A 27439-nucleotide genomic window follows, 5' to 3' on the forward strand; every position below is an offset into this window, starting at 1 on the left:
CTTAGACCTGTGCCAATATTTACATAATGATTTGATAGTTGACAGGTTTGTGTGTGTGTGTGTGTGTGTGTGTGTGTGTGTGTGTGTGTGTGTGTGTTGGGGAGGGGGGTTCATTTTGTATATTAATCTATCTAGTTACCATTTAAATGGAAATTCTTGTACCTACACAGTGTGGTGGGAAGTCCCTTAAAATGGTTTGTGTCCCTTAAATACACACTCTCTTTGAAAAGACTGATTGTCACCGATGTTTAATAAGAGGCCATTCCCAGTGCTTATTTTTATTTTATTATTCTCTCTCTCCCCCATCTTGCCTATCCCCACTCTCTGTCTCTGTTTGTGTCTCTCTGTGTGTCTGTGTCTCTGTGTGTGAGTGCAGGGGCCCTTGGAGGCCATAGATGATGTTAGATCCCTTGGAGCTGGAGTTACAGTCAGTTGTGAGCTGCCCTATGTAGATGCTGGGAACCAAACTCATGTCCTCTGTAAGAAGAGCAAATGCTCTTAACCATGGAACCATTTATCTAACTCCCATTGTTTATTTTCAAAGAAACCAAACCAAGAGAAATTAGACATCTTTCCTAATGTCTAATTCAGTTTAAAGACTTTTTGAATGTCCTGGCCATGACTCCAGATCCTGTCAAGTTGATGATCAACACTATCACACAGGCCTTCCTTTATTTTTGATGAAATGGATTATCATGATACAATCTTTCTAAATGTATCCATTTATTCTTTAAACTATTAGACATTTGCATTCTTTTGTTCAGTTCATATTTATTGAATATCTACTCCAGGGTAACACTTATTAATTACTTGAGAATAAGTCACAGGCCAACTCTGTAGATCTGTGTGTTTTTAATGAAAATGTTATGTACACATGAATAACTGAAGGAATGAGTTCTCTGAATCATAGCCCATCATTTGTTTTTAACCTCTGCCCCAAGGGAATGTTTTATACTCTCAGAAGAAAAGAACTTAATGTGTATAATTAGCATACTGTTTCAGTCTCATTTTATAAGTGAGGAAAGTAAGGCCGAGGGAGGGGAGAGGCAGCCTGAGGCTCACCTCCAAGCTGGTGTGGTGGTGTATACCTATAATACAATACCAACACAAGGCTCAGGAATTCAAGGTCATCCTTGATGACTTACCAAGTTCAAAGCAGAAACATGTGAGACCATGTTTCCAGGCAACAGTCAAAACCCTCAAGCCACCAACCAAAAAAAACCACACCAGCAGCAGAGTAGGACTTGAACAGGTTATTCATCATAACTGTCCTATTTGTTTGCTTTTTAGTGTTGATATTGAACCAAGGGCCTCAAGTTTGCTAAACCCTTGTTCCACCACTGAGTCCCCTCCAACCCCCCCAGGCCCATTCTTGTCTGTGTTCTGGTCCACCAAACTGTTGCTGCAGGAAGATAGTTGTGACCTTAAAAAGAATAAGAACTAGTCTATTTGGAGCTAAATGATGATGGCCCAGGAACTTAGGTGTTTCTAAGTATCACATTCCACCAAGGCTTCCACATGAGATTTGATTGGATACAGAACAATGAAAGTCGTACATCAAAGCATTTATCAAATACACCAGTGGGGCCACAGGTCGATGGGTTACAGCATGGCAGTGAAGACAGTGCTAGACGTCTCAGATGGTATGTGGTGACATTATTGGGTTCTGTGCCATTGGAAGCTAGCAGTCTTTGAATAATACACTTTAAGGGTTCTGATAGTCACAATGATGTTAAGTCAGACATCTCTGGTAGCAATTAATGGCTTTCAAAGGGAATAGAATAGTCCAGGATCATGTGACTGTGGATCTGGGCTAGTCCAACTCACCACCATTATGAAGTCTAATCAGTCAGCGCAGGGACGGCTTTTCTTCCCGGAACCTTAGTTTGCAGTACTGCTGTTTGGCTCTGACTGGCCTTCAGCCAGACCTCACAGATGTTATAAACGTATAGATTCATAAGCTCATTATGTAAACTATCTTGTTCATTTTAGGAACCCCCAAAGCAAAACTCTTTCAGGAGAAAATTACTCATCATGTCTACAACAGCCCTGGTAGAAACAGGGTTTTGTTCATTTTTTTTTCTGACTGGTTCTGATTCTACCTGGGATACTAGATAGAAAACATCATTCTCCTGCCCCACAAAAGCTATGCTTGCTCTGCACCGTGCTTCCTACTCCAGCACTCTGGGTGATCTTATGAATTTTTAGTGTTAAGCAGCTCTCTCTTCCACAATTATCTAGAAGTAAAAGGAATAAAATAAATTAAATGGTGAAAACTTTAGGTCAGTCCTTTCAAAGTCATTTCCAATGTTGCATTAAAAAACAAAAAAGCAACCCACGAACAGAATAAATGAGGTGTGCCATTTAATTCTGGATATTACAGGGAGGCGTAATGAAGCAGGGAAGCGCATTTCCAGAGAAGCAGAGATTCAAGTCTGGAAAAGAAGCTTTACCTGTCTGGGGATTCAAAATAAACACCTTACAGAGGTCAGGAACCTGGGAACCAAACCCAGAAGGCTAACCATGTGCTTCCCTCATGCAAGGTAAGAAAGCACAGCCAAGGAGGGACTGCCTTAAACTAAAAGAAGTTCCCAGAAAAACAGATTCACCTTGTAAAATATAACTTTCAAATGAGAGATTCAAGGACTGGTCTTCAGCACTCTCTCCAGCCATGTCCAGCTTTGGAGAGTGTTTTCTTGAAGGTTGTTATTGATTCCATTAGTTTTCTGACTTCCCAACTTTTAGCTCCTAATATCCCCCCCCCATATATCTTATTCTACTTGGGTCATAGTTTCAGAGCTCCAGAGACATTTTTTTAGGAAATCCCTGTACCTTCCACTATTTTGATATGTCCATGACTTATAAACCCATTCACCAGAGTTTGCCATCATTACAGTAAATCTCCTGGAGAGATCTCTAGGTCACACTAGTGAAATATAGTCTATTAGTACTGAGTCTCCAAACTATGAATCTGGACATAGAAATAGAGTGTCAGAGCAAATACAAGCCACTACACAGAGTGCTCTAATATAGTATTCAGGGTGTAAAGGCTATTTGGTTGGTAAATAGGTTGAAGATATGGTAATATAACTACTTCTGTAACCTAAGTCAGAAAATATACTTATTTATTTCAAATTAATTGTACCTCTGCATTCACAGAATTTTTTAAAAATCTGCATGCATATTAAAGTGTTAAATGATGGAATTTGTATGTGAAGTTCTTTGTCAGACCACTGGCTCCCCAATGAACAACACAAGGGCTTATTATTATTATAAAGGCTCAGTTGGTAGCTTAGGCTTGTTACTAACTACCGCTTATTCTTACAATTTAAATTAACCCCCATTTATTAATTTACATGCTGCCACAGGTCTCATGGCTTGTTACCTCATCTTCAACATGTTCTGCTTTCTCTGCATCTGGATGGTGACTCTACCCTTCTTCTTCCCAGTGTTCTATTAGTCTGGCTTTCCTGCTTACCCTCTTCCTGCCTAGCTATTGGCCAGTTAGCACTTTATTAAACTAATGAGAGCAACACATTTTCAGAGTGTACAAAAGAATTGTTCCTCAGCAGGAATTATTACGAGAACTGGTAATTTACTTTTAAAAAACATTTTATCTATTTATTTATCAATCAACCAATTTATTTATTCATGGTGGGGGGGGCATGTGTGCCACAGCAAGCATGTGGTGATCTTAGGACAGGGTTCGAGAATCAATTCTCTTTTTCTACCATGTAGATTCCAGAGATCAAGTTCAAGTTGTCAGGTTTGGCAGTGAGTACCTTTACACGCTGAGTCATCTGCCAGTCCTAGTTCACATTTTAGTGTAAAATATTAAAGAGTTTTTTTTTTGAGAGAGTAATAGTAATTTAAGAACACAAATACAGATAATTTAGGACATGTTGAATTATCAGAAAAGAAAGATTATAGTTAAACTTGTAGGTTTCATGATAACAAGAGAAAATGTGCTAATAAAATGTAAATAATTGTTTCACAATCAACTTGGTGAAGTCTATTTCCCCATCTGAAAGGGAAGAAAAATGATAATAGTTACCTACAGCATTGTTAGGAGGATTCGGTGAGATAATATTGTACAATGTAAAGCACTTAGCACAATGGCTGGTTCACCCTAAGTCTTCCTTAAATGTTGGCAATTACTTTAAGTGGTAATTTCAGACCCCACTGTTTAGGGCAGAGGCACATTAACTGCCCCCTGTGTTTTGTCACCTGGTATGTACTGTGTTTCTGCCTTTATAAGGTTTTACTCCTTTGAATTTTTTCAGTGAACATGATGACTACGTGAGAAACCTCAACAACACCAAAGCATTGAGTCACATCGTCAAAGAAGGGTCTGAGCTGTAAAAATGGGCAAAAGTAAATGTAAGATAAAGCCTTCATCATCAGAACTCACAACTGAATGCAACAAGGTACACCGAAGAGAGCAACAGTTTCGTTCTCCTACAAGGTGACCGTCACGTATGTAATACCGACACTCCAGAACACGTTTGCCCTTTTTCCCCAAGGGAAAAATTAACCCTCTGTTTCTTTTACTTTATTCTAAATTTTAATTTAAGTGAGTAGTATTGTCTAACACTACTTACTGCTGAGGTCTATTAATCCTGGTGACTTAGCACTTAACTGCATCAGAAGATTGAAGGAAGTTTAGAAGCTCTGATGTTATAGCAATACATTAATGACAATGGAGAATATTAACAAATGCTAACTCACAGGTTGGGATAATTAGTAGTGCCAACTTGACAGGATCCAGAATCACCTAGAAGACAAGACTCATGGCCTACCTGTGTGGAATTGTCTAGATTAGGTCAGCCTTTGGGTGTGCCTGAAAGGAATTATTTTCATTAGGTTAGCTGATGCAAGCAGACCCATCTTAACTGTGGATGGTGCCATACAGTGGGGTGGGGTCTTGGACTTCTAGATAGTTAGAAGAGAGCAAGCTAAGACTAGCACTTACCACTCTGCTTCCTGAGTATTGTTTGAATAACTCTCATCTGTGCCACTGGAAAATTCTGAGTTAGCTCTACTAATTTTAATCTTTTTCACACGAATTCACTTTACACACAGGTGCTTTTAATGCATAATTTTCTCCTTTGCAACATGAAGATATTTTCTGGTTTGACTCACATCCTATTGAAGGTTTGTAATCATGGTATGTTATTAAATGGAATCCACTATCTTTTCTGAAACTTGAACAAATTGGTGTGTATTTCCTACAAAATAAAAACAAATACCACTTAAAGAGAGAGAGACAAAGAAGGAGAAATGAGGGATAGGAGGGGGAAAGAGAGGGAGGGGAAAGAGGAAGCAGGGGAGGAGAAGGAGGAGGGAGGGGAAGAAGAAGGGGAGGGGACAGGCAGGAAGGGAAGAGGAGAGTTTAGCACTCACCCAGCTGAGCCCACTGAGCCCATGTGATGCCGGTAGGCCCAGGGGTTAGCACAGTCCTGGAGATGCTGCTGTAGCCCCCAGTGATGTGTTTAAGAATTGGCCTGTCTGTCTCCACTTCATTATTAGAGCTGACGTCACCTCTGCCCATCAGCTTCTGCTTATGAATGGCTGCAACTATCTTATGATTTCCTGGTTGTTGGTCTCTTTGCCCTGGGCACTCACATTTATGAATCCTTCTGTAGTTAAACACCTAAGAAAGGGAATCTCAGTCCAGATCAGTAAGTCTCCATTGAGTATGGGTGCATCCTCTCTGAGGCTCATTAGCAAGTACATACATAATGAGGTGATTCCAAGAAACCTACATTAGAGGACCCTACATACAAAGGCTTTAAACAAAGCAAACTTCCATTTTAGAACAGTTTCTGAACTACAGAAAAGTGATCAGCATTGTGCAATGTCCACAGGTCCCTCTCTCAGCTCACCTTATGGAACCTTACATTACAGTGACACGTGGGTTAGGATAGATGATTGCAATTGGTGCATTACTATTATTATCATTTTTATTTAGCTTTAAGCTATTGTCTTGTTTTTCTCTTTCAGGATCTCATGTTCCTTTGGTTCCTATGCTTCCCATCTCTTCTTGACTGTGAAGGTTCCTTTGCTTTTGCTGTCTTGACAGTTCTGAGGAATACTGTTTGGCATATTGAAGAATAACTCTCAGTTGGGATTGTGTCTCTCATGATTAGATTTGCAACATGGATCTTGGGCAGAGAAACATAGATCCTAAGTGCCCTCTTCAGCCTCCCTGCTGTGAAGATCTCACTCTCCCTGCATTCCTGTCGCCCGGTGAAAGGACATCCATCCACAGCCACACTTGACGCAGAAGTTGGAAGTCAGCATGCAGAGCTAGCCATAAGAAGGGGAGCCAGACTCTGTCTCCTCCAGGGTGGACTTCGCATTCCACAAAGGGAATTGTTTTCTTTCCTCTCATTTGTTCCATGATTCAACAGTTTATGCTGGTTTGGACTCTGGCATTTGTATTTTGTTCGCTGGGGATGATTCTATATTACTTTGTTGCTCACATTTTTCCAGCTTTGGCCACTGGCACTTCCAGTTGGCTCCTGTGCCCACCCCGACCCCCTCATTGTGAGCTGTTTTGTTTTGTGTAGCATCTCTTGCTTTGAGGTACTACAAAAAATTTCAAAGAACTCTTGTATATTTCCCTAGATTTACCATGATTCCATGTAGCCATAGTTCTTTACTGACCTCTATTATTTTTTTCTGTTATAAAAACTTGGTGTGCTAGACAAGGGCTCTACCACTGAGCCATGGTTCCTTAAGAGCAATGGCTGCTCTTCCAGAGGACCCAGGTTCAGTTCTCAGCATCCAAAGAGGTAGTTCCAGAGGGTCTGATGCCCCTTCCAGCCTTCTCAGGCACCAGGCATACATGTAAAATATGTACATACATGTGGGCAAAACATTCATACACATACAGAAAATAAAATCTTTAACAAAAAAAAGAGAGAACCCAAGATTTGGGTGCCAGGTGTGCTTGTTCCTAATAGAATGTCACCGCTTCCATGCACTCTCAGCTGACAGAACAAAGGAATGTGTATGTATTCATAATTACATACTTTCAAATGTTAAAGTAATTACAGCTCATGGTAAATGCACCTTTAACCAGCTTCATCGGAATGTGACACCTTGGATAACCATAGTGCAACACCAAATTGTGGAAGGTGACACAAGCGAGCTGTGTTTTAGTCCCACTTCATCTTAGCATGAATTTATTCATGGGTCTCCCCAATCGAGATACGGAAGGATTCCATTTGGAAGATACTTGTTCTCAGTAGGTTTGTGTTGTCAGTTTGATAAACCTGAGGAGGGAGTCTCAGCTGAAGAACAGCCTTGATCAGATTGGCCCGTGGGCACATCTGTGGGGCATTTTCTTGATTGCTAATTGTAGGCAAGCCTAGTCTGCTGTCAGTGGAACCATCCCTAGGCAGGAGATGGTCTAAGAAAGACAGCTGAGCAGCAGCCAGGGTGCTAGAGCGGGTCAGTAGTAACAGTGTTCCTCTGTGGTCTCTAGCTTTGTTCCAGCTTGAGTTCCTGCCCAGACTTCCTTTGTGATGGACTCCACCTGGAAATGTAAGGCAAACAAACCCTTCCCTCCCCAAGTCGCCTGGGCCAGGGTGTTTATCCCAGCGATGACAGCAAACTAGAGCAGGGTCCCTCCTGCTGCTCTGTAATCAAGCTTGTCTCTCCACTTCCCCCTTTGCCGAGATCCTTGAATGCTCACAACCACTCGTCTCTTTTGTTCATAATCTTGTTTTGAGAGTATGACATGGATGCAATCATGTAGCATTAACCCTTTGAGACTGAATATTGTTGTTGTTTTAACTTGGAGATCCGGTCAACTTGTATGGATTGGTACTTTCTTCCTTTGCCATGTCCATGTACTATTTCATGGTTTATTGAATCCTTCAGAGGACAGCTTGGTTGTTCCTGCTTTTGATAAATAACAAAGGAAGCTGCCATGAGCATTTCTGTACAGGTTTTTGTATAGCCCTAACATTTCACTTCTCTGGGATACATTCCAAGAACCCTTAGACTGCTATTTCAAATATAAACTGAGGAGGAAAGCTGTGATACATAGCAGTGCAAACCGGAGAGTGATTGACAGATCACTAAGCCTGCTACGCATCACCCTAAATAGCAAACTCCCTGTATGCTCTGATTTCCATCTCTGCTCCCCATGATTTCTTTCATGGTAGTGGAAATTCATGCCCTTGTGTTCCGAAGCTCTTTAGGAACACTATTTGATGAGGAATATGTTCGTATCCTTTCACTGAAAGTTCTCAGAATGAGGGTCTGGGGACCCATGAGCATCCCAATGATCCCTTCAATGAGCTTATGGAGTCAAAATAATTTTCATAATAGTTTGAAGACTTCATTGATGTTTCCACTGCTGACTTTCCAGAGATCACGTGGTATGTGATGACAGAATGGACGAAATGTATGCTTGTGTGTTGAAATTTACTGTTTCAGGTCTTCTATATCTCAGTAGATACAATCTACATAAACAAAACATCTGGGGGGTTGTTTATAGATTTGTTTATAGATCTGGGGGGGTAGAGTATACAGGGAAATCTGAGACCAGTTTGAAATCATTCATTTTTCATATTCATGTTACTTCTGCTTTTTCTGTGCACCTTCACGAAGTATTTAAGGTCTTCAACAGCATTGACTATATTTTTGTAACTACCAAGGAGGCCTAAAGCAGCAGTACAGGAAGACAAGTGGATGATAAAACAGAGATGAGTGATTACTTGTGACATGAACCAACAAGGCCTGAGCCTGCCTGCAAAAAAGAGCTGGGGTTCATTTAGGAGGATGGAGAGAAGACTTCTCAGAACATCATTTACCAAAATATCCTCACTTGGAAGAATAACAAATGTTTTCCTACCCAGCTTCCCTCTGCCAGTTACTCCTATACTAGCAAAGAGTCATACAAGTTGTGGATTCATATATTTTTTTTTTTTTTTGCAGTTTTCAGGACTAGAGCAAAAAAACATTTATAGAATATGGAACCTCTGTTGCCTTCTGAAATCTTCCTTAGACTATTCTCCTAATATAGAGATGATTTCTAGTGAGTCAAAAGGTAACTTGGGAAGAACACATTACCTATTTTTTAAAGTGACATACATGTGGACTTACCTCTTATTTTGCACTGGACTTTGTATTAGGTTTCTGAACATAATTATGAAAGCTATGTTTCTAGCCACAAGTAGATTCAGTTTAATGTTGGTTTAATTTTTGAACTCCCCCAGTGAAGTCTCAAGCCCCGGTAAATTCTGGGGTTTATTTGTGCTCTTTCTCCTCTTCTCCCCCTCCCCCTTCCTCTCACTTTCTTCGTTTTACTCCTCTTATTTTCCATGTGAAGGCATCATGTGTCTTGGCCTGATTTGTGGTACCCTGCCTGGTTGTATGTGGTGCCGGCAATCAAACGCAGGGCTTCATGTATGGTAGACATTCTACCAACTGAGCCATTTCACCAGCCCTTTGGTTTTATATTTTCAAAGGAAGGTGTTTGTTCTCAAATATTCACCTTTTTCAGTTTAATTAAAAAGCAAGTTCAAATCCCCTTTTATTTTGAAATAATTTATAGATAGAAAAATGGCCAAATGTGAATAAGTGTGTGGAGGAGCCCCTTCTAGCTACTGAGAACCAGGGATACATGTGGATAAGACACTTTGTTCTTGGCCCATTTGAAGGTGACAATCTGACGAAGAATTTAATTTTTCATTACTTACAAGGGAATTTTTCTTTATTAAGAGAAAAATATATTTATATGTGGTTTTTAAAATGATACATTGCCAGTCTCCTAAGTAGAACCCCAAGTGGAAAAGCTAGTTTGACAATGTTCATTTGACCTTTATGGGATAGAATGTCTCCTCTTCATTTTAAGATGTAGTTCGTTTTATTTCTTTGCAATCCATGTATGGCCCATCTCCTTTCTTCTGTTACAGTTCTTGCTTTTTAATTAGGTTAGTGCATGCTAATGCACAGCTGATTGTAGGGGAATATTTTAAGTTTTATTTTAACTGCAATAAAATAGTCTTGTGCTAAATATTTGCAAAGGTCAAAATTTTTACATGAGAAAAGCACTTCTACAGAGAATAAAAGAATATAATTGAATCGCTTTTTATATAGCAAGCACATCGTAGATGCTTGGTCAATGTGTACCCAGTGATGAACCTGTATGTACATGTTGAAACTCTCTTACTATGTCTTCATTGATTCAGTTAAATATTTATTGTGCATGTCCTTTATGTTAGGACAGGGTAGGGATGGGTGTGTCCCCATATCCTTTAGAAACCATATACATATATATGATGGTAAGGATAACAATGGTATATATAAGCATGTATTCCAAGAACAGAATTTTAGAGTTACTGAACCCAGATTTAAGGGATCAGGTGGATGGCTTGAACACCTATTGGAGTAACAAAGGAATTTCTATCTATTGATGGAAAGTCGAGGGAATGGTGGTGAAGAGAGAGGGTCTGGAGTGATCAACATGAGAAGACATGTCAGCGAGGATGGAGGACTAGATGGGTAATGTGGAAGGAGGAAAGCCATGGAGGAAACCAGAGGGACTGAAAATCCAACCTGTGGTCCAGGGTAGAAATAAGGGGCAAGGGCAAGAAGCGAGCAGGACTATTTCCATACACTGTGCCCTGCTCTTCCCTTGAGAGGGGTCTCAATGGAAGCAGCGATCTTAAGGCTGGTTAGTAAGTCTAGTGGAGACATGGAAGAGGGGGAATGACAAACTCAGCCCCCGGGGTGCATATGCTCATCTACCTCAGCTGGAGTCCCAAGGCCGTCAAGGTCAAAGATGAAACTTCCACATGGTAGAGTGTCCTCTCTGGGTTATTCCCCTCCTGGACTGTCTTCTTCCACCAATGGCTTTCTGCTGTTCTGGGTTACTGGCCTAAGAATTCTGGCATGGTTCTGGGAGGGCAAGAAACACTCAGAAAGACACACCTCTCCAAATATGGTAATTTGGAAGAGTCTAAGGCTAAAGGGGATGGAACCATCTGCTTAAACTTTTTTGAATCTATGCCTAAGAACAGTTGAATAAACCTTCCTCAATATAGTTCATCCCAAATCACCATGGGACCCGGCTAGTGGTTCCCTGTGTGTGCACCAGGCCCTTAGTCATCACCTCTGACTCTCTTCTTCCAGATGCTTTTGGATATTTTGAAGAAGTATAGTTTCTGTACTTCTTCAGCCTCAGTGATCTTGATTCCCTCTTCATTTCAGGCACATGGTCACAACCAGTTATCAGCCCCAGGCACCATGAACACTGTATCGACTCTCTCAGCTCCTTTCTACCTCCCTAAAGGACCAAAGGTCTGGATTACCCTCCTATGGAAAAAGGAAGAACATTTTGCTTTGATTTTTTTTTTTTTTGTATGCTGGTATCCCTGCATGTGGTGGTTTGAAAGAAAAATGGCCCCTAAAGGGAGTGGGGTGTGGCCTTGTTGGAGGAAGTGTGTCACTGTGGGGCAGGCCTTGAGGTCTCTTTTGCTCAAGCTTCCCTCAAGGGAAGTTTTCAGTTGACTTCCTTTTGCCTGCAAGATGTAGCATTCTCAGCTCCAGCACATCTGGCTGCATGCTGCCATGCTCCCCATTATGATAACAGACTGCCTCTGAACTGTAAACCAGCCATCCCAAATGGACGTTTTCTTTGTAAGGGTTGCCATGGTCATGGTGTCTCTTCACAGCAATAAAAACCCTAAGTATGACACTGTGTCAGTGTCTGTGCCCAAATTTCCCTATTCTGTCCTGGGTGACAGAATCACACTTGCTGTGGCATTTCTTCTAATAACGTGCCTAGGTTAGAATTTTAATATATCTTTTGTGGGGAAGAGGGACAAGATTCAGTTACAACCCCAGGTAAATTTTGAAACTCTTATTAAAATATTTTAATTATACATTATTTTATTTGTTTATACACCCCCCCCACACACACATAGAGATATCAGAGGAAAACTTGTGGGAGTTGATTATCTCCTACCCTTTGCATCCTGGGGATTTAATTTAGGTCATCAGGCTTGGAGGCAGGTATCTTTATTTGAACCATCTTGCAAGTCTGAGACTAAAATCTTCATATATATATATATATATATATGTGTGTATATATATACATATATATATATGCCTTATTATGAAAACAATAACAAACCCTAGCATTCATTGTCAAGTGTAGTACAGACCTATTTCTGTCTTTATTATCATTTGTCAACATTCTACCACCCCACACCTACCCCTTCAGCATTTTTAGTGCCCACCTTCTGTATAAGTTGGAGTAACTAGGAAATGGATCATAGTCCTAAGTTTCAAGGAGGAAGCAGATTTGCAAACAGTCTTAGAATAACTTGTAACGATGCTATGCTGAGCTTTATTTCCTCACTAAGAGGTCTGACTTGTTTAAGAACCGAGTAAAGTCTTCATTGTGAAACTTGTGGTTGGAAGTCACAGAACAATTAGAGCAGGGACCATGGAGGCCTCTTTATAAAGCTATTCAAGTTCTACACAACCAAATTTTCCCATCCATTATTTTAAAACTGGACAGGCTGTTAAAAGAGAATAGTCATTGTGCATGAATGACTGGCTGTTTTGTTGAGTCAAGATAATTAAGAGCTAGACATGGTCATTTTAAGCTTTCATCAATATGTGGATTTGGAGGGCAAGATACTTTAATATATATTAAAGAAGTTGTTTTGTGAATTTGCATTTAGTAGCATCTCTGTTATCTACCCATAGATTGCAGTAGCACCCCCTTCTTGGTGGCATCTGTATGACATGGCTCCTGTTGGAAACCACTAGTGAATACAGAAATACAAACCCTGTTTCATTGTATCTAACTTAGCATGGACTATATTTTTTTGAGACTCCTAGTCAATCTTACCTTTTACTTAAGTTGAACCAAATAAATGTACTCTGTTTGTTTGTGAGTGTTTTGGGAATGGAGGAGAAGATAGTTAACACAGACACTCGAGAGCTTAAGACATTATGCTGACAACTTATAACTTGAGCTGCTAACTTAAAGCTCAACTACAGTTTAGTGTAAACAATGGAAACAATTAACAAAGCCAGGAAAGGAAGAAGACATAGAGAAGACTGGTTTAAGCCTTATCTTCTTACCTGAGAGATAAAGGGTGGGGGTTGGGGGGGTGAGATGGGGGGGTGAGGGGGGCCTCATTAGCGGGAGAAGTCTCTTAAGCCTAAAGGGTGTGCGTGTGTTCCCAAGTGAGCATGAGGATGCAGGCACATGTGTCTGTGAGGGCCAGAAGATGACCTTGGCTGGCTCCATCCACTTTCTTCACCTTGTCAGTGACTGGAACTGCCCAAGCTGACTATGCTGGCTGGCCAGTACATCAGGGATGCTCCTGCCTCCACCTCCCTAGTGCTGGGACTAGAGATGCACACTACTGGACCTGGCTTTCCTTATGTGGGTTCTGGGTGATCAAACTCAGGTCCTCATGCTTGCAGGGCCAGCATTCTGCCAACCGGGTTCTCTCCTCAGTCCCTTAATCCTGAGTTTTTAAAGGTGCATTCTGTTTACTGCCCCCCCCCAATTCCTCAGATCATTCCTACTTCTCATGACATAATAATTGGGTTGAGGCTATGAATATTAAACTACAGATCCTCTTCAGGCCTACGTGGCAGGAGTTACCTAGGACGATGTTAGGAATGCCTCACTTTCAGAGCTGAAAAGACCCAACTTGACTATGAGGACTCTCGAGTGATTTGCTGACAACAGCCCTGGCACAAATAGTTCTCCCTAGCAGTTATTTTTACTGAGCTGAACTTTCTTAACATATCAGATCATTACTCTTAAGTACAAATACGTAGTCTTAGTGGAGTAACGGGGCATAGCCTGTATTGGATTTTGATCATTCTGCCATTTGGTTCAGTAGCAGCCTGACCCTGAGTTAATTAGTCTGACAATTCCTGCTGGCTGTTTCATCAAAATACTGCAACTTTCAACTTCATCAGTAATTTAGTTCATTTGTCTTTATTATGATTACTTCTGGTAGAAGGCTAGTATTTTTGATGATTGTAATGTTAGTGATGAATGACAGCAATAATTTATGGAAACATGCATCAATGTATGTACTCACATGGACTTCAAAATACAGTTCTTTGAATGAAATGAGATAGCAACCATACTACCTAATCCTCAAACTATCTTTCTTATGCTTATATAACTTAAATTATCACCAATGAGAGGAAAATGTTCAGTTTAAGAGGACACACAACTTCTTCCCTAAAATGCTCTAAATATTTTTGGAAATTGTACAAAAAAAAAAACTGTAAAGAGAATGAGGTTTTTAAAAGCAAGTCTTCAATCTACTTCCTAAATCACTTACATCTCCCTGTTTCCCCCAATCTTGTTTGCATGCATAACCAATTTTATATAGTTGCAATTACAGTGTAGATTCAATTTTGTATTCTGCTTTTTTCACTTAGCATTATTCTTCCATAATAATTTAAAGAGAGTTTTATTTACGGTTATTTCAAATGTAGAGAATATAATTTTCTAAACTGTACTTAAGTGCTCAATTTAAATATTTTAATGGCCAACCCAAATCATCAAATACACTTAGATAAGGGTGCGTTATAGTTAATGCTTAACACTGCAGGAAACAACTTTCACATACATTAGATTAAAGTCAAATGTTATATGCAAATGGAATTGAGAGTACTAAAGCCTGGTCTTTTTTATGTATTGCAAACTTTTCTTTTTATCAGTCAGAAGTACTCTTAGAACTGGTTAGTCTGACTGCTAAATTTTCATGCCCTGAACTAATTCAGCCAGTTGTAAAATTGTACCTTTCTGCAGATGACTTAGCATGGGCACCTCATTTATACTTGAACTTGCTATGATTCAGATAGCATTATCCTAAATGATGTTAGGAAATTGTTCATTTTCTGTGTCAGCGGAAAACGAGGAAAGGCCAACCACATTTCGCCTGAAGAGAGTCATGTCAGAACTGACATCTTGGCAGATACAAAAATGCAAGTAAGATATTTTAATAGGGCATAGTAAAACTAATGAGCTGAGGACCAATATACACTTCTCCATTGTATTAAAGAGGCATCTCCCGAATTTACTAATGTTAAAAGACATGCTTTATTAGTTGCTGGAGGAGGTCTATTTCATTAGATGATCAGTTAAAAACAAATTTGCTTCCTTTTTGTGTGATTTTTTTTTTTAAACCTTGGTTTTTAAAATGTGGCTTGGGAAGGTGGGTTTTAAAAATTATTTGTTGTGAATATAAAATATGGACAGCAAAGCTAACTTCTTGTTTCCATATTATTATTGAAGAAACAGGGAGTCTGAACAATGACTTGTTTGCTTGATGCACTAAGTAGCCTAGAGAGGCTCCACAAGCAAAATTGTTGAATTGTTTGCAAGCTCTGCAGGGCCTGCTTCTACTGGTTTTGTGTCTGTTAGGCGTTTATTTGCATAGATGTCCAATTGTAAGGTTTGTATTTCCAGGATGGTTTCTTTGTGCCCAGAGAATGCAGAGAATGTCAGTAGAGCTGATTAAAGCACTATCAGTTGGCAGATTAAAGTCAGATTAGGCTGTTTTCTAGAGAGGAAACTGCGACAGTTACTTATTGCTCACCTTAAGTGTATTGGTTGTTATAATGTTCAATTAGAGCAGTTTCAATTAGTCTCTTGGACTTGATTTAGAACACACCCTCTCAGAGTATAGCCCCATGTCACTGGCCTCAGAGTCACTTTAGAATTCATGAGAAATACAAATCACTCCCCTACTTCTAGCCTGCACCACCAGGAATTCTGCAGGTGACCGAGCGTGATGGCTCATGCCTGTAATCCCAGTATTCCAGAATTTCAGGTTGGCCTGAGATACTTAGCAAGGCTGTCTCAAAACAAACAAACAAACAAAAACAAAGTCTAAAATCAAAACCAAAACTATACCTTGCCCCCAAGGAACAAAACCTCAGTGGATTGGGGCTTAATAATAGCTTTTAACAAGCCATGGAGATTGTCCTGGTTCCATTTTTATTGCGGTGATGAAATACCTCACAACAAACAAGTTAGAGGATTAAAAAGGTTATTTTAGCTGTGGGAGGTGTCACAGTGGCATGTGTTTGAGACGCTAGTCACATCATACCCACAAGTCAAGAGCACAGAGGAATGAATACATGCATACTTAAGCACTTAGCTGACCTTAGCTGGCTTTCTTTACAGTCCAGGGTCCTAAACAGGGAATGGTTCTGCCCATTTTCAAGCTGAGTCTTTCCACATCAGTTAAGGTCATGAAGACCAAGCCCCACAGACATGCTCACCAGTCAACCTGATCCAAATGACCCACTGTTGAGACTCTTCTCAGTTGAATCTAGACTGTATTGAGTTGACAGATAAAACTATCCACTCCAGAGCCTGAAACTAACATCTGGTCATAAAGCTGAAAACTAACATTTGGGAAAGCATGATTCAGAAGGAGTGCTGAGAAGGAACAGATGGTAAAAGTAAAGATATTCTCTTAAAGGTAAAGATGAGTGGATTGCTTTCACTTTAAGAACGGATGCTTAAAGAAATCGTGTAGTTGGTGCGATTGGTTATACTGCACCAATTTAGTAGTGAGGCTTTCAGTCTCTCTAGTCTTGTGCAGATGTAGCAGAGAAACTAGGAATTGCCGTAAGAGGCATGTAGAATGGTGTTGCTGAACGAAACTGTTTTGTGGTCAGCATGAGTACAGATAGACAAGTAGGCGAGTCAGTTCTTTATTTAGGTAGACACATAATTGGATGTATTTATGGGGCATAGTGCAATGTTTCCATACATACAATATAATGGTGATGGCAGGGAAATTGGCATGGCATCACCTCAAAGACATATTGTTGCTGTGTGTTGGTATTGTTCAAAAATCCTCTCTGCTACTTCCTTTTAAAAATGCCAGCCATTGTTTCCCTATTGCATGATGGAGAACATCAGTCCTTCTATGGCAAGTTTGTTCTTGTGATTGACATAAAAGGGACACCTTTTCCCAAAAGCTCAATTAGTTCTACCTTTTCTGAAACATTATCAAATCTACATGTTGTCTTATTAGTCTATTGACTTCTTCCTGCAAAGATATATGAAAATGTGTATAGTTTACACCCACTAATTTTGGAAAATACAGAGTATTCAGTCTGGAATGCTGATTAAACTGTAAAGTTGCGCCATCTCTTTAATTCCTTTCTTTGACCTTGTAACACTTAGAAGAAGTTTGAAAATAAAAAGACACTACTATTGAAATGTAAAGTCAGAATGTAAAAAATAAAATGCTCTGAGTCTTAACAAGCCCTGAAGGTGAGTCTGATGTATCCACATTTGAGAACTAGAGCAGAGAAGCAAATTCTAAAGCAATTTGATGGGAACTTTTTTTTGCTTTGGTTTTATTTAGCTTTTTTAAAGATTTATTTATTTATTTGTTCATTTATTTTTAATTATGTGGTGTGTGTGTGTGTGTGTGTGTGTGTGTGTGTGTGTGTGAGAGAGAGAGAGAGAGAGAGAGAGAGAGAGAGAGAGAGAGAGAGAGAGCAGAAGCTAGACAAGGGCACTGGATCCCCTGGCGCTGGAGTTCTAAGTGGTTGTAAGCCTTTCCACATGCATGCTGGAAACCAAACTCTGGTCCTCTGTAAGAGCATCAGATGCTCTTAACTACTAGGCCATGTCCCCAGCTCTTCCTTTTTAGTTGTTTGAGACTGGATCTCATGTAGCCCAGACTGACTTTCAACTTGCTATGTAGACAAGGATGACCTTGAATTCCTCATTCTCCTGTCGCTTCTCTCCAGTACTGGGATTGCAGCTGACCACTATCATGCCTAGCTAGCTAAGAATGCGGCAAAGAACGTGGGGTCACTGGTAAAAGGTTCATCTTGAGTGGCATTCAGTGCCCCTAACAAGATGGCAGTACAGGAAAGACTTGGAGGTGTTTGCATTTGTTTCCTGCTGTGTTGGGTCAAATTGCTGCAAATGTACTGGCTTACCCAACGTGAATTTGTGATTTTACAGTTCTGCAGGCCAGAGACCCTGAAACATGACTCACTGGGTTCATCAAGGGGTGAGCAGGCTGTGTCTCTTCTGAAGGCTGTCAAGCCTGCTGTATAGCTTATGGTATGTGATTCCAGTTGTCAAAGCATTGGCTTTGTACCTGCAAACCTCTCTGGCTCTGTCCTGGCTCCTTACTTCATTAATAAGTATCCTTGAAATTACTCTGTCCCTACCAACCAAGTTAGGGTAATCTAGCCATCTCTAGATCTTTTATTTACCAGCTATCAACCCCCCCCCCCCCATAGCATACTCAGAGTCCCAGAGACTAAGTATGGGCCCTCTCAGGGTGTCTGCTGCCATATTTATTAGGTAGACTGAAATATCAGGGGCTGGATGACCTGTGAGCTGTCGAATGGATCTCAGTTAGTTGAGTTTCTGACTGACATCCATGGGACTCTGGGTTCTGTCCACATATACCAGGGTGGCAGCACAGGTCAATAATCCCAGCACTCAGCAGGTCAAAGCAGACAGATCAGAAATTCAAGGTCATTCTTGACTGCATAGTGAGTTGGATGCTAGCCTTGGGTATCTGAGACCCTGTTTCAAAGCAAGAAAAGAGGAAGGGGTCTTCAGAATATCAAAACAATTGCTTGAGGAGTAATAAAAGTGGCAATTATAGAGAGCTGGACCAAAGTAAGACCTTTGCAATCTACTAAAGTCCGTTAAGATGGAAACATTTCATGTGGCTAGTCATAATAAAGACAGTAATTATATTTATGTCTGTCATACCTGTGGTGACTGAGACCATGGCGTCAGTTCTAAGAGCCAGTGGGACTACTGAGGGGTTCTCCAGAGACCCTTTTCAACTAAAATACCTCTTCGCGAACACCTTTGTCTCTGAAGTAGAGAAACAGCTAGAAAGGGGCCATTTTTGTTACAAGTAAGTCTTGAGCCAGTGCTTTGTTCAAATATAATTTATCTGTGAAATTCAGTTAGAATGGATTCGACTGTCAGGAAGAAGAAAGGCCATAAACATGGGAGCCTGAGGCATCATTCAATGGCAGCATATGTCTAGTTTGTTTTGTGGAAAACCCAGCTAATTATGCTGACATGGCAGAATTATTGTGTGAATTTAAAAATACATAGTGAATCTAAAATACCACAAATTTTGGACCACAGATGTTTCATTCTCATTCATTTTTAAAGCAACCTGTTCTTGCAGGCTTTCAAGGGTAATTTCTCCTTATGCATCAATCTTCTTTTCCTGTCTCCTTTTGTATCTAAATGTCATAGCTTTCTCCTTCTACTTCAGTTTTGTATCCCATTCTTTCTATTTTGACCCCTCAAAACATGCATATCTCATCCTTCCTCTTCAGGTAGTCTTTCCTTGGCTTGGCTTGGTCATTCCAGCATCTCTTTTAATAGTCATCTCTCCTGCAGTGACAATCAGATTGTCCCCATTCCTGTCTCTATTGAATTACCATTTAAGGGTTCTCTTTGGTGATATTGTCACTGAAACTGCTTAGCTGCCATTAGGAATTGATTAGCTACTTTCTCATTGCTGTGACCAAATACCACACAAGAAGCAGGATTCTTAAGGGAGAAAGGGCTTCACTTGGCTTACAATTGGAAAAGGCTAGTCCACCACGGTAGGAAAGGCATGATGTAGGAGTGTGAGGCAGCTGGTTATATATTCATAGTCAGGAAGTAGAGAACAGAGGGGCCAGGCTACCAAACCTCAAGGCCCACCCCAAATGACCTACTTCCTCCAGCAAGGCTCTGCCTCCTAAAAGTTACAACCTTCTCAAATAGCATCTTCAGCTGGGGACCAAGTATTCACACACATAGCCAAAGGGAGACATTTCATATTTAAACCACAACAGCGATCTTATCACAAAATCCATGATCATCTAATAACTTCCAAAGTGTCTTGTTGCTGATCTACAGTCAGAAATATGACCACCAGCATCTATATCAAGAAATAGTTCATAGGAATGACTCACTGATCAAGCAGATACTTATTGAGTGGTAATATGGACCAGAACTTTCCTCAGAGGAAGTGGAGGTGAGATTAAAAACAGACCAGGTCTTTGGAGCTGGTGGAAACTATGTTTAATTTGTGGATAACACAATGCATATGGTGATACAACAGTACAGCTGTGAAAAGGCTCCCTTCCCAAGGGAGATGTGACCTCGGGGAACTCAGGCATGTTCTAGCACAAGGTCACCTGAGGTCTCAGGGCAGGACTGGCTTGGAGAACTGCAAGTTTACATCGCCTATGTCCAGAGAAAGTCTGAGGAATATCAGGGCCCGAGGAAAGACCTGCTGGTTGGAATGAAGAGCACCAGAGAGGATTAGGAGGAGGTTACAAAGAGCTGTTCACCAGGGGGTTGTGAACCCCATGAAAGAGCAATGGAGAAATGTTGAAGAACTTGAATCATATAGATGACTGTCTTAGTTAGGGTTTCTATTGCTGTGAAGAGACACCATGACCACAGCAACTCTTATAAAGGAAAACATTTAATTGGGGCTGGCTTACAGTTTCAGGGGTGTAGTCCATTATTGTCATGGTGGGACATGGTGGCATGCAGGCAGACATGGTGCTGGAGAGGAGCTGAGAGTTCCACATCTGGATCCGAAGGCAACAGGAAGTGAGAGTCAGCCATGGGGCCTGGCTTGAACTTCTGAAAATACAAAGCCTGCCCCACTGACACATATCCTCCAGCAAGGCCACACCTACTCAAACAAGGCCACACCCTTTTTTACTTATTTATTTATTTAACTTTTTATTTATTCTTTGTGTCTTTCACATCATATGTCTTCTTCACATTCACTTCCCCATCCCTTTATACCCACCATCTGCTCTTGCGACCTCCCCCACAAAATAAAAGAAAATAACATTTAAGAGAAAACAAAAGAAGAAAAAAGAGAAAAAATAAAGAAGAAAAAAATCAGTCTCATCATGGAAGCCGTAGTCTGACAGAAGTCACACAGTTAACCCTTTTTATCCACACATCTTTACTTGCAAGTGTTCATTGCAGAGTCATTGGTCTGGTTCAAGGCCTCTGGTTTCTGCTACACTATTGATGCTGGGCCCTCACTGGAACTCCTCCTTGTTACCCTGCTGTTGCCCTGTGTTGTGGAGATCCTGCAGCTTTGGGTCTGCAGGACTGGTCTCTTCACATGCTCTAGCAGTTCACAGATGAGGTGGATATTGAGATGGGCAAACATATAATCCTGGTTCTGGACCTGGGTAGATACAGGGTTGCTCAGCCTGCCAGCTCTCCCTTGTCCTCACCACCAGGGGGAGTTCTCCTGCACTGGCCTGATGAGTCCACCCCTTGCAGCAAAGAGCAAGGGGTGGGGCCAGTTCTCCTGCTTTCGTGTCCCCAGGGTCAGATCCCCCACACTCACATCTTCAGGGCCAGCTCTACTGTGTTGTCCAGGTATGGTGTAGGGGCCTCTCTCCTGAGTGCTGCAGCTGATGAGGGGCAGGAACAGCTCTCCCGCTCTTGTTACCTCAGGGCCAGCTCTCCCACCTGCCTCAGACATTGATGGGCATCGGGCAGGGGGTGGTGGTGGGGGAGGACATCTCTCCCCTGCGATGCCTCTATATGACAGATGAGTAATGGGGACAGGTCTTCCATACTCACAGCTCCCGGGCTGGCTCTATTGTGCTGCTCACTGGAGGTGCAGGGCCTGCTCTTCCAAGTGCTGCAGCTCTCCTGCTCTTATGGCCTCAGGGCCAGAAGGCCACACCTCTTAATGCCGTTCCCTAAGCATCAAATATATGAGTGTATAGAGGCTCTTCTTATTCTAACACCGCAATGGCCGAGCTGCATAATAAGCTAGATGGGAACAGAAAGAAAGTGGTGGTAAAGGACTAAACCACATTTGAACCAGCAGTGCTTAGTGTCGAGTGCAGTGGAGAAATATTCGTGTTCCTTCTATTTCTGATAAACACCTCCCCACAGTCTGCACACGGCTATTGTGTACAGCACTTACAACATAACTGTGTGGCCATACCCTTCTTCCCTCTCCTGCCATTTTTGCCTCCTCTGCTTAGCTTACCTCATCGAGCTACCCTGTCTTTATCTCCCGTGGTAGGGATCACAGTACACGACATTTGCTGGTTTGCTTGGTCATCACATTCACACAACCTCAGGCTCTTTTGATGTGAACAACATATGACATCAGCACTCCAACTCAAGGCTCAGGAAACTGCCTCAAGATTTTATTAAAGGACGTCATTTGACCCATTAGTTATAAAGTGAGTCCTGAAGTGATTCATTGCTAATGATGCTATGTCCTGCTGGGACTACTGTGGTACGAAGGACTTTATCCCACGTTTTACCTTGGTTCTTAGTGTCTAGCAGCACTTTACGGAATTTTGACAAGTATTTCTTGAATAAATAGCCTCATCTGTTTTTCAAAACAAACTGCTGCTCTTTCCCCCTTTCCCACCCAAATCCCTAAGTGTCATCTGAGTGGCCAGGTCCTTGCTAGGATCACTTGCTTTCTGTGAGTATTAGTCACTTTAGCATTGTGGTGGCCAAATTTCCAGGAAAAACAACCTTAAGGGAGTAAAGATTTACTCAGGCTCATATAGCTGCGGGAGATGTTCAGCCTATCATGGTGGGGACACATGGGGGAACTCACAACAGTGGGAGTGTGTGATAGAACCTCTTCACATCCCAGTGGGCAAGGAAGCAGAGAGCTCAGGCCAGAAGCATGGGTGATATAACCTTCCAAGCCTACCCCTAGTGACCGACTTCTATCACCTGTCTCCCACCTCCACCACCTTCAAAATAGCCATGATCTGGGGCCAGAGCATTGAAAACATGAGCTCATGAGGGATTTTTCAGATTCAAACCACAAGACTGGAAAACTCACTTCCATCTCACACTGAAAGTGATTACTACCTCAGTACTGTACCCTTAAATCCATTCCTAACTCTTTGCCTAGAGAAGCAATTTTCTTACTCCTTATCTAATTTTCTTTTCCATAAACAAGACAGACAGACATGCTGTAGTTATTTTTTGAGACAAGGCCCTCACATGCCCAGGCTGGCCTTAATCCAGTTTATGCAGCTGAGGATGACCTTGTCCTCCTGCTTCCACCTCCAGAATGCTGAGATTAAAGATGTGGACCCTGACACCCACTTTACACACTTGGCAGATGGAATCCAGGGCTTTATTGCATGCTAAGCAAACACTCTCCCAACTGAGCTATATCCAAGCCCCATGAATAATTTATTTTTTAATTACTCTGTGTGCACTAACACCTAGTAAGTTTTCATGGAACAAATGCATCAGGGAAAAGAGACAGAGCCTCAGTTTCCCTTCTTAACCATTCAGATCTGGGTTCACTCAGGAGAACCTGTAACTATTGGATGAACTGTCTAGCAACGAGTTGCACCCCTGGGTGACCAGGGAATTCCTATAGAGCAGACTGAGCAGTTCATCAGTGATGTGGCAGATTTGGGTTTTGATGTTTGAATGTGAAGATAGAGCAAGTGTGCTTTCTGTTACTTGCTCTTCCTACTCAGGAGATACCATCACCCTGAGTCAATTTAACACTTGTTCTTGTGAAACTGCTCCATATGACTCTAAAACAGATGTTCAGGGTGTGATTCATTCAGCCTTTCAGGCCACAGTCCTCTCACCTGAAGGGGAGGGAAACAGAGTGACTTTGTTCCTTGGGATAGAGTTCCCGAAACAAGTACATGTGTATTCTCAGCACACAGCAACATACATGTTACATAAAAGAGGAGTATGGTTTTAAGAAAAAAAAAAACAAAAAACGATCTAACCTGATAAACCTGGTTAAATTCATGGTGATTCATGACAAAATGGGTAAAACTTTCCCATTGGAAACTTAGACTTCCAGTACTTAATTGGCAAGGTGAAGTGTTGTTTGGTAAGTTGAACAGTGAACTAACTTCCTCCCTCCCTGCCTCCCTGCCTCCCTGCCTCCCTCCCTCCCTCCCTCCCTCCCTTCTTTCCCTTCCCTTTCTGTGATGCTGAGAATGGAACCTAGTACCTCATACATCCCAAACAGCGTTCTACACTAAGCTTCCCCTCCAGCGCCCATCAACTCTCTTCGCATTATTAATTTCACCGCTGATTTGTTTAGAGGTACCCCCTCCCCAGAAGGCTGTCACTATTCCAGAGCCAGAGGGATGAACATAGTGGGTTCTCCTTCCTCACCCACCACCTTTCTTTTCCAGATTGCTTTTCTACACTCACATCGACAGACAGAACAACCCAATGAAACTGGAGTCTTAAATGACAAAATACAAACACGATCTCAATCCTTTGCCTCTGTCTCCAGAGAGAGCGTTGGAAGAAAAATACAGAGTGGGCCACTTTACTTTTCCTTGAAATCAGAAAAGCATTTGTTTTCTCCATTAGGAGGAACCAAAACCATGGAAAAAAGAGTCACAAGCAATCAAGACTTACAAACTCAGTCTCGGAAAACGTCCAGCTGAGTGGAGTTTGGAACACTGAGACTTACTAACAAGGCAGGTAGGAGGCGGGCTGGCTGGGGCCCGGAGGGATTTGGCGACCGGAGCCCTTGGCACAGCTGCTTCTGAGAGGGAAATTTAGGATTCTAGGCAAGGCAGTTGCTCTCTCTCTCTCTCCCCCACTTCTCCTCTCTCAATTTGCCTTAAGTTTTGACAAGCCATTTAGTAAATTAGGATAGAGATCTTCACCGTCCTGGTCACAGGTTTGTTTGTGTTGTGTGATCACCTAGCTGACTCCCACCCACTGTTTCCTGCCCTTGCATCTTGGCTTGGCTGGCGGGTGATCTCAGTCTGGTAGCCTTTCCACCCACTCTTCGTCTCCCACAGCCTGGTTCTGCCCTTCACCAGGGCCTCCTGAGCCCACAGAGCTTTAGCAACGCTGAAATGACAGGTGTCGTTCTGCGGACAACACGAGAGGTCCCCTCCATGTCATGGGAAGGAACTTCTGTTTCACAGGATCTGGGCACCTTTGAACACATCAACAGCATGCTGCCATCACCTAGTGGTGAGATTTTCGTCTTCACTTTGATCAAGAGTGTGTTTGTCATAAGGAAACACACATCCTCCTACAGTCTCCTGGCTGTCCTCTCTTACTCTTCCCATCCCTGAGATCACTGCTCACCCCTTGCAAGGGTTTCTATGTGCTAATTAGCAGCTTCCACCAAACTTGGATTTGACTTTCGAAATCTAGCTTCCACTGAGGCAAATATATAAATAAAAAGCTTGTTTGCTATTCTGTCATTATGGCTTTATCATCGTGGCACGAAATACTGAATAATGAAGATGCAAGCACCCATTTGTGGTCCTGCTGCAATCTTCCCGGTATAATTAATATCTATCATTAGAGGGAAGTCATAGCATTTGCAATCTGATGCCGCTTTCTCGAGAGTTTCCTGATGACTTCAAGGTGGTTTATATGCTGGCTCACCTGTTGCTTATAATCAGCTTTTATCAGATAAATAGGCTTCGAGATTTTGCACACTCTTTCAGTACTCATCCTCTCTAAGGGCTTCTCAGAGAGGGTGAGGGAAGCATCATTCTTACAGCTCCTTTGCATAAAAAGGCTGCCTCTCCCTCCTCCTGTATCCCTGTCTCCCACCAGAAGGAAATATTGCATCTGTCCCATTCTAAGGGCATGCTTGCAGGATGGCCTTGTTATAAAGCACAGAGACAGAGGCATATAAATCTAACACATACCATAAAAGGAACTTGTCTCCCACTAAGCTCAGGGCACTCTGCTTGAGCTCTCTGTTTCGTCCTATTTATGGAAACATGAGCCATTGCTGACATTGAAAACAGCTTCACATAGTTTCTTATCTCTTCACGCAATTGTATAAAGCCAGAGAGAAAATGGGTCACACATTCACAGGGTTAACGCTTGCACAGGATCCTGCTCTTTGTCCTTGCTCTCAGGTAGCACAGGCAATTGCTAATCTCGTATATCATGACAATACCACCTCTCGAATTCCAATGCCCTCAAATACTTGCCATCGCTCATGGTGGGACAAAGGAGCCGAGAGCACGCAGAGACCAGTGCAAATCCATCACCCCCGCTGCCTGGCAATTCAATGTCATGCCCTCCAATGACGGGTCAATGGCTCCGGCCTCACCTGTGAGGGATGGCCCATCTGTCATCTGGCACAGCTTTCCCCTGCCCTGGAACATCATGGATGAGTAAGCTCATCCTAAAATGCAGAGGGTTAGTGCTCTGATTGCCTTCCCACACCCCACACGGTCCATTGCACAATGTCCTTATTTCTGCAACCTCAGAACCCGCCTCCTTTTCCCCTGAAGTTGCAAGTTTCACTAGGGCAATGGTTGTGCGGAGTGAGACAACACGCTGATGGAAGTCCCCCAAACACAGTGGACCCTTTGCGCGACATGATGTGGAGGTGCATTCTCTACGCTGGATTCCAGAGAATGCAATCTTAATTTAGGAAGTAGGTGTCTCTTTCCCCTCCCTCCTTCCCTCCCTTTCTTCATCCCTCTTCTAATCTTTTCCTTTCTAATCTTTTAGTTATTTATATTTATTTCTCAGACAGGGTTTCCAGGCAGCTCACACTGGCCTGCTCACAATGTATGATTCCAGATCCTCCTGCCTTCACTTCCACCTTGCTGAGGTTACAGGTGTTATGTGGTGCGGGAAATCAAACCAAGGCTTTGTGCATGCCAGGCCCTTTTCCAAAATTCCTTTTTTGGACCTTGTATGCCTAAGAAAATTTCCTCTTTTATTTTGTTAGAAACAGGTTCTTAAAAAAATCATTCCATTTACTTATTTGTGTGTGATGGGAAGTGTGCAGGCTATGGTCAGAGGACAGCTTGTAGGTTCTTCCTGTCACCCCATGGGGTTCTGGGATTGAACTCCAGTCATCAGGCTTGGTGGGAAGCTTGGTGGGAAGCACCTTTACTTGCTGAGCGACCTCCCCTGCTCAGATATGAGTCTGGTAAAAAGTGTTCCCAAGATGAGCTGCTGTGTAGGTAAGAGTGCAGATGTCCACCTAAGTCTGCCTTCACCCCCACCTCCTTGTTGGAGGAGGAACTCAGGGTCAGGGTCTTGTGCATGTGGGGTAGACACTCTATCACTGACATGCATTCCCAGCCTTTGGTTCTCTTTTCCCTACACTGTAATAAAAATAAGGGTGCTTAAATTTTCTAAGCCCCCCCTTTTCCCCTCTCAACTCCCAAATGGGCATAACAGTATCCGTCTCAAAGTTTTCATGAAGGAATCTGTGATGATGCCATGGAAAGCAGAAGCCCAGAGACCAAGAATTGGCAGAAATCCTGGATCCATACCCTGAAACCTACAGGACATTAGGCAAATGTTTAACATTTCAGGAGTGGGGGGATTTTTTTTTATCAAATAGAGAAAGCTTCCTATTAGAATAGTTTTTGGTTAAGGATTAAAATAATGTATATATTTACGTGA

Source organism: Peromyscus leucopus, chromosome 19 (genome assembly GCF_004664715.2).
Source record: "Peromyscus leucopus breed LL Stock chromosome 19, UCI_PerLeu_2.1, whole genome shotgun sequence".
NCBI lineage: Eukaryota > Metazoa > Chordata > Mammalia > Rodentia > Cricetidae > Peromyscus > Peromyscus leucopus.